Source organism: Bos javanicus, chromosome X (genome assembly GCF_032452875.1).
Source record: "Bos javanicus breed banteng chromosome X, ARS-OSU_banteng_1.0, whole genome shotgun sequence".
NCBI lineage: Eukaryota > Metazoa > Chordata > Mammalia > Artiodactyla > Bovidae > Bos > Bos javanicus.
The window spans coordinates 135,481,307-135,498,156 of record NC_083897.1 but is presented as its reverse complement, the minus strand read 5'-3'; the positions used below and the strand labels follow the sequence as shown (position 1 = coordinate 135,498,156).

Below are 16,850 nucleotides of genomic sequence, written 5' to 3'. Positions count from 1 at the left end.
CTCTGTTCATGGGATTCTCCACGTAAGAATACTGAAGTGGGTAGCCATTACCTTCTCCAGGGGATGTTTCGACCCGGGGATTGAACTCAGGTCTCCCGCATTGCAGGTATTTTCTTTACCATCTGAGCCACCAGGGAAGTCCCATGTCATGTCATATGTCATTATCATTTGTCAGCTGTATGACAGAGGGTTAATTTGTTAGAGGGCAGCATTTTCTGAATATATATATATATAATGAAAACATGAAATTAGATAGATGTCTTTTTCCCTGTTTTACTGGCTTTTATCAAGCTTATAGCCTCAGTATAGGGCTTCATTTTCATGTGATTTTTTTTCCTCTCTAAAGGGTTTTCTGTAATTCAGGCATATAACCTACTACTGAATTGTGGTAAAATTGTAGTATATTTCAACTAAATTGATGTGGCAGTTTCTTACCTAAATAATATTTTAGCCATTGTAGGCATTATGGAATTTTGAGACTCAAAGCTGTTTACAGTAAAAATATCAATTTTCTATATATGCATTTATCTTTATAGCAATAAAAGAAATTTGTAACAGATCAAAATAATTATACTTTAATAAAGCAATGAACAGACTATTTTAGGTACTTCAAATATGTATATCTGAATTTCTAGATCAGTATTAACTTTGAAAAATGTTCTCTATTGTCTTGACATATTTGTGGAATTCAGTTTTTTGAAGGGGATTACATAGCTAAAGAAAGAATGCATGCAAAAAAAGCATTTTTAAAACTTTTAAATTTGAGTTCCTGTATGTGCTTAGTTGATCAGTCATGTCCAACTCTTTTGCAACCCTGTGGACTGTAGCCCGCCAGGCTCCTCCATCCATGAAATTTTCCAGGCAAGAATATTGGATTGGTTTGCCGTTTCCTTCTCCAGGGGATCTTCCTGACCCAGGGATTGAACCCACGTCTCCTGCATTGCAGGCAGATTCTTTACCACCTGAGCCACCGGGGAAGCCCTGAGTTTCTATATAGAGTTCCTGTATACCAGTCCTTCAAACTCTCTTTACGTTAGCATCTTATATAACTATAATAAAATGAATTTTAGTAATAAAATACTATTTTTATGTAAAAATTTAGACAGCTGAGATTATTGCCATCTACCTTTCTCAGTTGTCTTTTCTAGGTCTAACTGGATTTGTACCCTAACAAATGCTATTTATTACCACTTTCTTGCATTGAATAGTTCAGTTACTTTTGATATTAAATTCTATTAGGTTTTATTCATGTATGTGACCTCCAATGATCACATTTTTATTATGTACCTCCTATTGATTACATTCTTAAAAGTCCATGCCCTCAATGAGCTTCCTTTCTAGTTGGGAAACAAACAAACCAGAAAGAACAAATGAGATGGGAAATTATAATTCCCATATGGTGGGCATTACAATACAATAAAATTAGTCCAGTAGTTGTGGGAATATATAAAACATGACTCTAACCTAGTCTTGAGGGATCAGCAAAGACTTTTCCCATCAACTGGCTTTAAATTGTGATACAAAGGAGAAGCAGGACGTATGCCAGTGAGGAATGGAGGGAAGATCACGTCAGGCTAGGGAACAAGACGGGGAAGGCTGGGAGGGGAGCCCAGACAGGGAGAGAGGAAGGAAGAGATATTGATTGATGAGCATCTGCCAGAAAGGGAAAATAAATAAGAGGATAGGACTAGGAAAGAAGGAATGGGATGATTAGTAAGCAGTGGGGGAGGCAGAGGAGGATGCCACATAACGCTGAAGAAGTATTATACATACTGACCAGACCACGATGGTCTTGTAAAATCATGTCAAGGGGTTCACTAGGAGGTCAATGGGAAGCATCTGACTTGTTTTGAACCAGGAGGTGACAAGATCTGATTTTCATTTGGAAAGAGTATTCTGGTTACTGTTTGGGATGTAGATTGGACCAGAGCACTACACAGCAGGCAATGTGAGGAAGCCACCACCACAGTCCAGGTGAAAGATGTGGCCTGAACAAGGTGGTGGCAATGCAAATGAAGGGAATTGGGAAACATTTTGGCATTGAAAGGAATTGGGAAACATTTTGCCTTTTTTTGGCATTGAAAAGGGCAGAACTTTCTGTTTGTGTAATAGATCACCAGTTAAGGCAGATGTTGAATGGAGTGCCTAAGGTGGGTGATATACTCTTGAAACTCATTTTCATTGTTGTGTGAAAGCTACTGAACTCCTTTTGTGATGTAAATATAAGAAGAGAAGGCAGCACTATTCAGCCTGGGAAGACTTGTGGGAACTGCATAGCAGCCTCAAGGTTCAAAGGGAAGGAGATATAGGGGAATCATAGGAAGTCATTTCTCACCTTGGTCCTGGAATGTGGCAGGGTGAAGGCCTCCAAAGAGCTCGTGCAAACAAGTGGTGAGATGAAGAGCCTGTAGTTAGGCCGGCTGCCTGGACAGAGGTACCAATAGCCAGACTGTGCTAAACCCAAGCTCTTTGTCTTGAATCTCCACGTCAGGAGCCAGCCAGCACAGCAGAGCAAGTGGAAGTCCAGAATACTGTCTACTCCCCTTCCTCACAGTGGTCTGCATGACTAGGGTCCCAGCCTAAGCTGTGAAGAGAGGAAATCTTTGAATTAAAGGAAAGATTTACGATTTACATTTTAAACGTAAATATATTCATCTTGTTTAACAAAAAAGATACTATAAAAGGACCATTGATGAAAAAATCTTATTCCGAACTCTGTTTCAATCACTAAACATAACGGGTAATTTTATTAGTTTCTGAATGAGTTTCTTCTGGCTACTGAATCAGACTATCATAAACTTGGCTGCTGGCATCCTTTGACTGCGGCTACACCACTGTATTCTCTGCCCTTGTGGCCACACTGCCTTCTCTTCAGTGTCTGCGATCACGGAAATAGACACAGGTTCCAGAGATTAGGAACTAGCTCTATCTGTTGTTGCTATTGTTTAGTGGCTAAGTCCTGTCCGACTCTTTTCTGACCCTATGGACTGTAGCCCACCAGGCTCCTCTGTCCATGAGATTTCCTAGGCAAAAATACTGGAGTGGGTTGCCATTTCCTACTCCAAGGGATCTTCCTGACCCAGGGATGGAACCTGCATCTCCTGCACTGACAGGAGGATTATTTACCACTGAGCCACCAGGGAAACCCAGGAATGCAAGAGACTCAGGTTCAATCCCTGGGATGGGAAGATCCCCTGGAGAAGGAAATGGCCACCCACCCCAGTATTCTTGCCTGGAAAAGCCCATGGACAGAGGAGCCTGGAGGGCTACAGTCCATGGGGTCACAAAGAGTCAGACAAAACTGAGCGACTGAGCACACATCCATAAGCAACTACAAGGCTCTTGCATTTTTGGACCCAATTTCAAAGTGTGGGGGTGGTGATTTCCACACATCTCCAAGAAACAATTCTCTGGACAGCTACTGGGTGTCCTACCCTGTGCCCTCCCACATCAGATGCCAGTCACAAGCCCAAGATAGTAGACTTTTGTACAGAGAAGGAAATGGCAACCCACTCCAGTATTCTCTCCTGGAGAATCCCATGAACAGAGGAGCCTGGCAGGGATTGCAAGAGTCAGACACAATTTAGTGACTAAACAAACAACAGAATTATTATTCCTCTTACCAACCAGTTACAGATCAGATGTTCCCATGACCCCTTCCTTGGGTTCCATCAGTTTGCTACAGCAGCTAATGGAACTCAGGAAACCCACTTACTCCCTGGTGGTTTAGTCACTAAGTCATGTCCGGCTCTTGCAACCCCATGGACTATAGCCCGCCAGGTTCCTCTGTGCATGGTATTCTACAGGCAAGAATATTGGAGTGGGTTGTCATTCCCTTCTCCAATATACTCCCTAGCTTACCAATTTATTATAAAAGGATACAACTCAGGAACAGCCAGGTGAAGGAAACACATACGGCAAGGTATGGGGAAAGGGCACAGAGCTTCTTTGCCTTCTTCAGGTGCCTTCTTCAGCTTCTTTGCCTTCTTCACCTTCCCCACATTCCCACATATTCACCAACCTGCACGCTTCCCAAACCCTGGAGGCTTCATTAGCTAGGTATGGCTGATATAATCACTCTCTACTGGCATGGGAACTCAATCTCCAGCCCCTCCTCTACAGGGGAGGGGAGGTTGGAGGTGGGACTGAACCTTCCAACCCTCCAATCACAAGGCTGGCTCCACTGACAACCAGGCCCCATCCTTAAGTGCAGTCCAAGGGTCACTTCATTAACTTAACAAAAGAAAGTGAAGTCACTCAGTCCAGTCCCACTCTTTGCGACTCCGTGGACTGTAGCCCACCAGGCTCCTCCGTCCATGGGATTCTCCAGGCAAGAATTCTGGAGTGGGTTGCCATTTCATTCTCCAGGGGATCTTCTGGACCCGGGGATTGAACCCAGGTCTCCCACATTGCAAGCAGACTCTTTAACCTCTGAGCCACCAGGGCAGACCCTTAACAATTTTCTCTCTCTTTTTTCCCAAAGAATAGCAAGGCAAGATAAGAATAGCAAGGAGAGATAAGGAAGCCTTCTTCAGTGATCAGAGCTAAGAAATAGAGGAAAACAATAGAATGGGAAAGACTAGAGATCTCTTCAAGAAAATTAGAGATACCAAGGGAACATTTCATGAAAAGATGGGCACAATAAAGGACAGAAATGGTATGGACCTAACAGAAGGAGAAGATATTAAAAACAGGTGGCAAGAACACACACAGAAGAACTATACAAAATGGATGTTCCTGACCCAGATAACCATGATGGTGTGATCACCCACCTAGAGCTAGACATCCTGGAATGCAAAGTCAAGTGGGCCTTAGTAGGCATCATTATGAACAAAGATAGTGGAGGTGATGGAATTCCAGCTGAGCTATTGCAAATCCTAAAAGATGATGCCATGAAAGTGCTGCATTCAGTATGCCAGCAAATTTGGAAAACTCAGCAGTGGCCACAGGACTGGAAAAGGTCAGTTTTCATTTCAATCTCAAAGAAAGGCAATGCCAAAGAATGTTCACACTACCGCACAATTGCACTCATCTCACATGCTAGCAAAGTAATGCTCAAAATGCTCCAAGCCAGGCTTCAACAGTACATAAACCATGAACTTCCAGATGTTCAAGCTGGATTTAGAAAAGGCAGAGGAACCAGTGATCAAATTGCCAACCGCTTCCACTGGACCATTGAAAAAGCAAGAGAATTCCAGAAAAAAAATCTCCTTCTATTTTATTGACTATGCCAAAGCCTTTGATCCTGTGAATCACAACAAACTGTAGAACATTCTTAAAGAGATGGGAATACCAGATCACCTGACCTGCCTCCTGAGAAATCTGTATGCAGGTCAGGAAGCAACCGTTAGAACTGGATATAGAACAACAGACTGGTTGCAAATTGAGAAAGGAGAATTTCAAGGCTGTATATCGTCATCCTGCTTATTTAACTTATATGCAGAGTACATCATGTGAAATGCCACGCTGAATGAATCACAAGCTGGAATCAAGAGTGTTCCCTTGTGATCAAGGGAGAAATATCAATAATCTCAGATACACACGTAATACCACCCTATGGCAGAAAGAGAAGAAGAACTAAAGAGCCTCTTGATAAAAGTGAAAGAGGACAGTGAAAAAAATGGCTTAAAACTCAACATTCAGAAAACTAAGATCATGGCATCTGTTCCCATCAGTTCACTTTAGTCACTCAGTCGTGTACGACTCTTCAGGACCCCATAGACCACAGCATGCCAGGCCTCCCTGTCAATCACCAACTCCCAGAGTTTACTCAAACTCATTTCCATTGAGTCGGTGATGCCATCCAACCATCTCATCCTCTGTCGTCCCCTTTTCCTCCTGCCTTCAATCTTTCCCAGCATCAGGTTCTTTTCAAATGAGTCAGCTCTTCGCATCAGGTAGCCAAAGTATTGGAGTTTCAGCTTCAACATCAATCCTTCCAATGAACACTCAGGACCGATCTCCTCTAGGATGGACAGGTTGGAACCCCTTGCAGTCCAAGGGACTCTCAAGAGTCTTGTCCAACACCACAGTTCAAAAGCATCAATTCTTCAGCACTCAGCTTTCTTTATAGTCCGACTCTCACGTCCATACATGTCTACTGGAAAAACCTTAGCCTTGACTAGACCTTTGTAGGCAAAGTAGTGTCTCTGCTTTTTAATATGCTGTCTCAGTTCAGTTCAGTTCAGTTCAGTTGCTCAGTCGTGTCCGACTCTTAGCAACCCCATGAATCGTAGCACACCAGGCCTCCCTGTCCGTCACCAACTCCTGAAGTTCACTCAAACTCACGTCCATCGAGTCAGTGATGCCATCCAGCCATCTCATCCTCTGTCATCCCCTTTTCTTCCTGCCCCCAATCCCTCCTAGCATCAGAGTCTTTTCCAATGAGTCAACTCTTCACAAGAGGTGGCCAAAGTACTGGAGTTTCAGCTTTAGCATCATTCCTTCCAAAGAACACCCAGGGCTGATCTCCTTTAGAATGGACTGGTTGGATCTCCTTGCAGTCCATGGGACTCTCAAGAGTCTTCTCCAACACCACAGTTCAAAAGGATCAATTCTTCGGCACTCAGCTTTCTTCACAGTCCAACTCTCACATCCATACGTGACCACAGGAAAAACCATAGCCTTGACTAGACGAACCTTTGTTGGCAAAGTAATGTTTCTGCTTTTCAATATGCTATCTAGGTTGGTCATAACTTTTCTTCCAAGGAGTAAGCGTCTTTTAATTTCATGGCTGCAGTCACCATCTGCAGCGATTTTGGAGCCCCCAAAAATAAAGTCTGACACTGTTTCCACTGTTTACCCATCTATTTCCCATGAAGGGATGGGACCAGATGCCATGATCTTCATTTTCTGAATGTTGAGCTTTAAGCCAACTTTTTCACTTTCCTCTTTCACTTTCATCGAGGCTTTTCAGTTCCTCTTTACTTTCTGCCATAAGGGTGGTGTCATCTGCATATCTGAGGTTATTGATATTTCTCCCCACAATCTTGGTTCCAGCTTGTGCTTCTTCTAGCCCAGCGTTTCTCATGATGTGCTTTGCATATAAGTTAAATAAGCAGGGTGACAGTATACAGCCTTGATGTACTCCTTTTCCTATTTGGAACCAGTCTGTTATTCCATGTCCAGTTCTGTTGCTTCCTGACCTGCATATAGGTTTCTCAAGAGGCAGGTCAGGTGGTCTGGTATTCCCATCTCCTTCAGAATTTTCCACAGTTTATTGTGATCCACACAGTCAAAGGCTTTGGCATAGTCAGTAAAGCAGAAATAGATGTTTTTCTGGAACTCTTGCTTTTTCGATGCTCCAGCAGATATTGGCAATTTGATCTCTAGTTTGGTCATAACTTTCCTTCCAAGGAGTAAGCCTCTTTTCATTTCGTGGCTGCAATCACCATTTACAGTGATTTTGGAGCCCAAGAAAATAAAGTCTGCCACTTTTTCCACTATTTCCCCATCTATTTGCCATGAAGTGATGGGACTGGATGCTATGATCTTAGTTTTCTGAATGTTGTGCTTTAAGCCAACCTTTTCACTCTCCTCTCCCACTTTCATCAAGAGGCTCTTTAGTTCTTCTTCGCTTTCTGACGTAAGGGTGGTGTCATCTGCATGTCTGAGGTTATTGATACTTCTCCCGGCAATCTTGATTCCAGCTTGTGCTTCATCCTGTCCAGCATTTCTCATGATGTACTCTGCATGTAAGTTTAAGCAGGGTGACAATATACAGCCTTGATGTACTCCTTTTCCTATTTGGAACCAGTATGTTGTTCTATGTCCAGTTCTAACTGTTGCATGGTCAATAAAGCAGAAATAGATGTTTTTCTGGAACTCTCTTGCTTCTTCGATGATCCAGCAGATGTTGGCAATTTGATCTTTGGTTCATCTGCCTTTTCTCATTACTTCATAGCAAATAGATGGGGAAACAATGAGAGACTTTAATTTGGGAGGCTCCAAAGTCCTGCAGATGGTGACTGCAGCCATGAAATTAAAAGACACTTGCTGCTTGGAAGAAAAGCTATGACCATCCCAGACAGCATATTAAAAAGCAGAGACATGGCTTTGCCAACAAAGGTCCATCTAGTCAAAGCTATCATTTTTCCAGTAGCCATGTATGAATGTGAGAGTTAGAGTATAAAGAAAGCTGAGTGCTGAAGAACTGATGCTTTTGAACTGTGGTGTTGGAGAAGACTCTTGAGAGTTCCTTGGACTGCAAGGAGATCCAACCAGTCAATCGTAAAGGAAATCAGTCCTGAATATTCATTGGAAGGACTGATGCTGAAGCTGGAACTCCAGTACTTTGGCCACCTGATGTGAAGAACTGACTCATTGGAAAAGACTCTGATGGTGGGAAAGATGGAAGACAGAAGAAGGGGTAGACTGAGGATGAGATGGTTGGATGGCATCACTGGCTCAATGGACATGAGCTTGAGCAAGCTCCAGGAGTTGGTGATGGACAGGGAGGCCTCATGTGCTGCAGTCCATGGGGTCGCAAAGAGTTGGATATAAGTGAACAACTGAACTGAACTTAAAGGAAATTCCAAGGATTTTAGGAGTTCTGTGCCAGAAATGAGGCTTATGTTCATGTTAAATCACTTCATTCCCGTTCAACTCATTGCGACTCAATGGACAGTATCCAGCCAGGCTCCTCTGTCCATGACATTCTCCAGGCAAGAATACTAGAATGGGCTGCCATTTCCTTTTCCAATCCATCTTCCCGACCCAGGGAGCAAACCCACATTTCACTTTGTTTCCTGCACTGGCAGGTGGGTTCTTTACCATTAGCACCACCTGGGAAGCCCACCAGAAATGAGGATGAAGACTAAATACAGTTGACCCTTGAACAATACAAGGGTTAGGGGTGCCTACTCTCTTCAAAGTCAAAACTCAGAGTGTAACATAGTTATTCTTCCATATCCTTGTTTCTGGATTCTTGGATTCAAGCAACCAAGGATCGCATAATACTGCAGTGTTTACTATTGAAAAAAATCCCAGTGTAAGTGGACCCTTGAGGTTCAAACCCATGTTGTTCAAAGGCCAACTGTACATATATACACACACAAACACACACACATATATATATACATTTCTTATTATATATCACAACATCACAAGTAAGGAGTTTTAACTCAAGGGTAATGCTAACGACACTAAAATAATAGACACTTGGGAATTTATCATGTGGTGCCAGGAGTTCTCCTAAACATTTTATATATCATGCCATTTTTTTTCTTTTTTTTTTTTTTTTTGCCAGTCCATATATCGTGTAGGATCCCAGCTCCCCGACCAGGGATTGAACCCATGCCCCTTGCATTGGAATTGTGGAGTTCCAACCATTGGAGAGCTAGGGAAGTCTCCATCATTCCATTTATGATCCCCCACTTTACAGTCGAAACTGAGGAGTCCAACTTCTGGCCAAAAACCTACGTGTGATTTTTCAGACCCAAGCAGAGGCAGTTACAAATGCTTTCCGTGGCAGGCATCCTGATGTGTATCTGACTTCCTAATCCAGGCACCTTGATTGAAAGGCCTCCTTCTTATCTGGGGCCTTCCTCTGGTGCCTCCCCTGAGACCTCTTCATCAGGGGAAGAAGACGAGATCCTTTAACACAATTTCCTTCACTCAGCCTCAGTCCTCTTCCACTCCTAGCCTTTCCCCTCTCCCTTCCCCTACTCCCAGGTCCAGAGAGCAGCAGCAGCCCCTTGTGTGGGCCTCCCTCAGCAGGCAGATGACCCTTCTGCCTGTGCTGATCCACCTAGTGGGCCCTTCCTCGGTGGAAAATGGAAGTGTAGGTCGCTGGTGCTCTCTCTGCTCTTGCTTATACTATCACAGTAGGTTAGTAAATGCTTGAACGCTACTTTTCTTTGGCTGGCTGTTTTCATCAGCCACTCTGACACCTGGCAGCTCAGCTCTTCCTAGCTCAGCTGAGCTTCAGACAGAAACTTGGGCCCCTGGAGGCTGAATAACTAGCCTAATGTACCTGGCTATAAAGTGGTGGGTCCCAGGTTTGAACTTGGAATGTCTTCTAAAATCAGAATAACATACATGATTAGCTGAGAGTAAATAAAGCCACGATGAGCCACGCAGGGTTCACAAAAATAGTAAACTTCACCACAAGGACAGAGAAGCCTGGTGGGCTGCAGTCATGGGGTCACGAAGAGTCGGACATGATTTAGTGACTGAACAGCAACAACCCTAAGACTTGATACTCATTGCAAATAATTCACAGGGTTCTGGCAGTATTAAGTTTTGATCTGAGCCCTCCTAAAGCCAGGTGTGTGGTTGAGAGAAATGACTCTCCCAGTTCTACAAACTCTAGAAAATTCACATTAACTATATTTCTAAGTTTGTTTCCCTCTAATGACTCTACAAAACACTGCTTGCTCTTTTCACAATGCTCTCTCATAAACCTGAACCATGGTAGTTTTTCACTGTGAAAATGGGGATCACATGATATTCGGTGTTAACTTTATATGTGGGTATATTCTACAGTTTCTAGACAACGTGTAACTTGAAAAATGATTCTATTCTTAATGTCTGCAGATTAACATCACTATGCTAGCCTGCTTTGGCTTAATGTTGGCATGGTATACCTTTGTCCATACTTTTACTTTTCACCTTTCTGTATCTTACCATTTAAAGTGTATCTCTTATATATAAGACAGACAAACCTAAACTAAGAAATATACAAATAATGATAACAACTTGTGTCTTTTATCTGGAATATTCAATCCATTTACATTAAATGCAATTACTGATATTATTGGATTTATATCTACTATTTTACTGTACTATCTACAATATTTTGGCCACCTGACATGAAGTGCTGACTCATTGAAAAAGACTCTGATGCTGGGAAAGATTAGGGCAGAAGAAGGGGGAGACAGAAGATGAGATGGTTGGATGGCATCATTGACTCAATGTACATGAGTGTGAGCAAACTCCAGGAGATAGTGAAGGACAGGAAGCATGGTATGCTGCAGTCCATGGGGTTGCAAAGAGTTGGACACAAATGAGCAACTGAATAACAACAAAATCTTACTATTGTATTTGCTTTTTATCTGGCCCATCTGGTTTATGTTCCTTCTTCCCTTTTCACTTGCCTTCTTTTTAATTAATAACATTTTGACTACTCTTTCCCTAGCTGTTTTAGCAATAATTTTTTATCAAGGTAAATTTGCATAAAATAAAATGCACAGATTTTAAAGGTATAGTTTGATGATTTCTAACAAATGTATATTATACACTTATGTAACCGTCATTCTAATCAAGATTTACAACTTTTCTATCGTTGCAAAAAGTTCATGCCCCTTTCTAGTTAACATTTTCCACAGTCATAGATTAATTTTGTCTGTTCTAGAACTTCACATAGATAAGATCATAAATTATTTACTCATTTATATTTTTGTTCAGTGCAATAGTATGTTTATGAACTTAATCTATATCATTGTTCTTTTTTATTCCTGAATAGTATTTCATGGTAGGGATACAATACCACAATTTGTTTACCTGTTTTCCTATTGAAGGACATGTGGGTTCTTTCCTTCAGGGGTTATTATAATGAAGCCACATAAACACTGGTGTACAAGACTTTTGAGGGATATATTTTTTGAGTAAGTACCTAGGCGTGGAATTTCTGAGCCATCCAAACATCTATTAATCTTTAGTGTTTAACTTATAGATTAAAAAATGCTTTTTTTTGGCTTACTATAGCCTAATACAAACTATTATTTTTTTTTCATTTTCCTGATATGTTTAGAACCTAATATTCATTTTTTAAAAACATTGGGAGTACAGTTGCTTTACACTGCTGTTTCAGTAGAACCTAACAGTCTTAAAATCCATTTCCCCTCTAGACTACTTTGTAATTGTTGCAATGCATTTTATGACTATTTTAATCATTTATATACTTATTTTTATCAAATGGGAATTGTATTTTAAGATGTACAACATATTTTGATACATTGTGAAGTGATTACCACAATCTAACTAACATTTCCGTCACTTCCCTGTAGTTAGTTTTTTCTTCTATGATTAGAGCACTTGAGATCTACTCTTTTAGCAAATTTCAAACATACATTAACTACAGTCACCATGCTATACCCTAGGCTCCCAGGACTTATTCATCTCATAACAGAAAGTTTGTACCCTTTGATCAATTACTTCTCCTTTTCCTCTACCCTTCAGCCTCTGGTACACACCAATCTACTCTCTGGTACTATAAGCTCAATACTTTTTCCTTCTTTTTTTTTTTTAACAATTTTACATATAAGTTAGATCATGTGATATTTATCTTTCTCTATAGGCTTATTTCATTTGGCATAATGTCCTTCAGGTTATTCATGTTGTCAAATGGCAGGATTCCCTTCTTTTTTAAGGCTGAATAATATTTGATTGCATATATGTAACATTTTCTTTATTCATTCATCTATCAATGGACATACCTTGCCTGCTGTGAATAATGCTGAAATGAACATGAGATTGCAGATGTTTCTCCAAGAAACTGATTTTATGTCCTTTGGATATATACCCATAAGTGAGAATTGATGGATAATATGAATTTTTTATTTCCAATTATATTTCCATTTTGAATTTTTTGAGGAAAGTGACTATCAATTTACATTCTCACCAAGAGTACACTGCTTTTCCAGCTACTGTTTTTGATGTGACAATTTACATTTTTTATACTGTATATCCAATAACAAATTATTGCAGCTATATTCTTAATACTTTCATTATTTAACCTTTACACTAAAGTTATAAGTGTGCCAGATACCACCATTACAATACTAGTGTACTCTTAATTTGACTAGTAAGGTTTATACTTTCATATGATTTCCTGTTACTACTTAGCATTCTTTCTTTTCAACTTGAAGAACTTCCTTTAGAATTTCTTGTAAGTATGCCCAGTTGTGATGAATTCCTTCCACTTCTGTTTGCCCAAGAATGTAATTCTCTCTCCTTCATTCCTGAAGTTCAACTTTGCTGTGTGTGTGTGTTAGTCACTTAGTCATCTCCACCTCTTTGTGACCCCATGGACTGTAGCCTGCCAGGCTCCTCTGTCCATGGGATTCTCCAGGCAAGAATACTGGGGTGGGTTGCCATTTCCTTCTCCAGGGAATCTTCCTGACCCAGGGATCGAACCTGGGTCTCCTGCATTGCAGGCAGATTGTTTAGCATCTGAGCTATAGAGAAGTCCCTCAACTTTGCTGGGAAAGTATTTACGGCTGGCAGATTACTCTTTTACCAATTTGAATATATCATCCTTCTCTTCCCTGGCCTGCAAGATTTCTGCTGAGAAACCTACTTATGTTGAGGGCTGGGCATTGGGATGTGGTTTTTCTTGTATGTAACGAGCTTCTTTTCTCTTGCTGATCTTGCTTTCTCTGGAAAAATGCTCTCCTTGTCTTTGATTTTGACAGTTTTATTACAGTGTTTCAATGAAGTCTTGGTTGGGTTGAACCTGATTGAGGACCTTTGACCTTTATGTACCAGGACATCCATATTTTTCCCCAGATTTGGGGTGTTTGGGGCCATTATTTCTTTAAATAAGCTTTCTGCTCCTTTCTCTTTTTCCCTTTTAGGGTTTCTGTATTATTTGGCTTGAGTTGTCCTGTAAGCTTTCTTCATTCCTTTTCATTCTTTTCTCTCCTCTGACTGGATAATTTCAAATGAAATGCCTTCTAGTTCACTACTCTTGATCACGTCTGCTGTTGGAACAGTCTATTGCATTTTTAAATTTCAATCATTATATTCCTCAGCTCCAAACTTGTGTTTGGTCTCTTTAATGTTTTTTCTCTTTCTGTTGAACTTCATTTTGTTCTTGTATCTTTTTCTTGCTTTTGTTAAATTGTCAGTCTATAGCTCACTGAACTTTAATTATTTTGGACGACCTGTCAGGCAGTTATGGATGTGAGAATTGGACTGTGAAGAAGGCTGAGCACCAAAGAATTGATGCTTTTGAACTGTGGTGTTGGAGAAGACTCTTGAGAGTCCCTTGGACTGCAAGGAGATCCAACCAGTCCATTCTGAAGGAGATCAGCCCTGGGATTTCTTTGGAAGGAATGATGCTAAAGCTGAAACTCCAGTACTTTGGCCACCTCATGCGAAGAGTTGACTCATTGGAAAAGACTCTGATGCTGGGAGGGATTGGGGGCAGGAGGAAAAGGGGACGACAGAGGATGAGATGGCTGGATGGCATCACTGACTTCATGGACGTGAGTTTGAGTGAACTCCGGGAGTTCACTCCCGGATAGGGAGGCCTGGCGTGCTGCGATTCATGGGGTCACAAAGAGTCGGACATGACTGAGTGACTGATCTGATCTGATCTGATCTGTCAGGCAGTTTGTGGATCTCCATTTCTCTGCCATCAGTTCCTGGAAGTTTACTGTATTCCTTTGGTGGTGTCATGTTTCTCAACTCATTGTGATCTGTGTAACCTTGTCTGTGTATTCAAAGTAGTCATCTCTTCCAGATTTAACGCACTGATTTTGTTAAGGAAAAACCTTCACCTGTGAGTCACGGCATGCCGGTGCATGCTGTGGCATTTGGTCTAGTGGTGTGAGGTGCCAAGTGTGGGGGCATGTGGTGTCTCTGGGTCTGGGGTGGTACAAAGCGTCTCATCGACTCAGTCATTGATCACAACGGTGACAACTCCAGGATCCATTGTGGTGAGAGCTGCAGGGTATCTGGTGGCTACAATGGATGTTGGGGTCCTTAGTGATACCTCTAGGTCCAGAAGTGAGGGTCTGGGACTGGTATCAGTTCTGGCCAGAGCTGGTGGTGTGCACATGTTCGACTATGGGCACTGGCTGTAGGTGCCTTTGTGGGGGTGGAGGCCAGCTGAGGGGACACATATAGTGACAAGGGCCAATGTCAAGGGCCAACGGTGGACACAGAAGTATCTGCAGGGTTCCAGGCTATTTAATGTGCCCTCATGTGGCTGCAGGAGCTAGCTGCAGGTACACGCATGGCAGTAAGGTCCAGTCAAAGGAGGCAGGGCCAGCTCCAGGCATACAAGCAGCTGAGTTGCCTGGACTTTTGGCACACCCTTATGCATCTACTGGGGCTAGCTGCAGGTAGCCACAGGGTGGTACTACATGGACCTAAGCTGGCATTATGCACCCACACAGTCACAAGGGTGTTAGTCACTCAGTCATGCCCGACTCTTTGCGACCCCATGGACTGCAGCCCACCAGGCTCCTCTGTCCATGCAATTTTCCAGGCAAGGACTACTGGAGTGGGTTTTGTGGCTAATTGCCAGTGCAGATCCTGGGTCCTGGACATCCTGCAGCAAGTTCTGGGCAAAGACAGGGGAAAACAGGAAGGGACTCAGGCAGCTGGCATCTGTCTGCAAAGGCAAAATGAGGCCCTCAGGCACAGAAGCTGCAGGGGGCCACGGTGGCTGTGCTGGCCACTGGTTTCCTCAGTGTCAAAAGCTTTTGGGACCTTCTGTGGAGCGGTCTGCTGGGGCCTGTGATGAGGTCCTCAGTGATGAAAGCTGCAGGGGTCCGCAGCATCCTCAAGGCTTGTGGAGGTCTTCAGTGGCAAAGGCTACTGGGGTCTTCTGCAGAGCAGGTCACTGGGAGCCACATTCACTCCCACTGCATGGCTGATACTAGTAGCCCCTGCCCATCTTCCATATTCCTAGCCATCTCTAGATGTCACAACTATGCCAGTCTCTGGGTAGCATGACATGAAGCAGGTCTTTTGTGCAGTATCCTGAAAGGCTGGGTAAGCTGGTCACTCATCATTCGTTCCTTCTTTTCCCAGCAAAGGGAACTGTTTTGGGCCAGGGAGCTCCCTCCAGGCACTGACCAGTGTTCACTTAGGACTGGGATGATGCAGGCAAAATGGAGCTGTTCTTCCTACTCTTTTTTTATATAGTTATTCTCAGGTTGGTGGTCCACTGTGTTGCTGAAGCTTCCTAAGTGGACTCCTGAGTACTCCCATAGCGATTTTTGTTTGTGGATTGCTGATTGTTGTTCTCTGGAGGGAGACAGAATGTCACTCTTCTGTCATCATGTATTTTAATTCTACAAATAATTTGAAGACATAACAATAACTGTTTTGTATGATATTGATTCATGTTTATTTACTATTTATCTTTTAATATGCTCTTCATTCTCTCCTGCAATTTTCATGTTTTCATACAGCATCATTTTGTTCTTGCCTGGAGAAATCCCCTTAATATTTTAGAGCAGGTCTGCTGGCAATGAATTCCCTTAGTCTTTGATTGAAAATGTATATACGTTATCTTCATTTTTGAAGCATATTTTTGCTACATCTATAGTTTTCAGCTCAGTTATTTTCTATAAGCAGTTTAAAGGTGAAATACCATTGCTTTCTGGGTTTCAATGTTTCTTTTAAGACACTGGCTGTTGGTTATACTCTTGTTCTTTTGAAGGCAATGTATTCTTCTCTAACCCTTTATCAGATTTTCCACTTTTTATCAGCTGTTTTTCCTTAATGCACATTAAGTGCAGTTTTCTACTTGTTTCTTGAGTCCTTGAGTTGATGTCTTGCATCAGTTTCAAAAAAATTCTCAACTATGACCTCTTCAGATATTGCTTTAGCCTCATTCTCTTTTCCTATGGAATGTGAGTTACATGAATGTTAAACTATTTGAGTAGGTCTTACATGTCTCTTTAGGGACTTCCCTGGTGGCTCAGATGGTTAAGCGTCTGTCTACAATGTGGGAGACCCGGGTTCGATCCCTGGGTCGGGAAGATCCCCTGGAGAAGGAGATGGCAATCCACTCCAGTACTATTGCCTGGAAAATCATGGACAGAGGAGCCTGGTAGGCTACAGTCCATGGGGTCGCAAAGAGTCAGACACAACTGAGCGACTTCACTTTC

General features: G+C 42.2%; 1 protein-coding gene across 1 annotated transcript in view; it reads right to left on the bottom strand.

Moving 5' to 3' along the window:
• Positions 1-2,294: 2,294 nt before the first annotated feature.
• Positions 2,295-16,850, bottom strand: part of FANCB (FA complementation group B) — a 56,266-nt gene continuing 41,710 nt past the window's right edge. Inside the window, exon 10 of the transcript XR_009734769.1 lies at positions 2,295-2,584. The gene's annotated coding sequence lies outside the window, so the exon portion shown is untranslated. The remainder of the gene's footprint in view (positions 2,585-16,850) is intronic.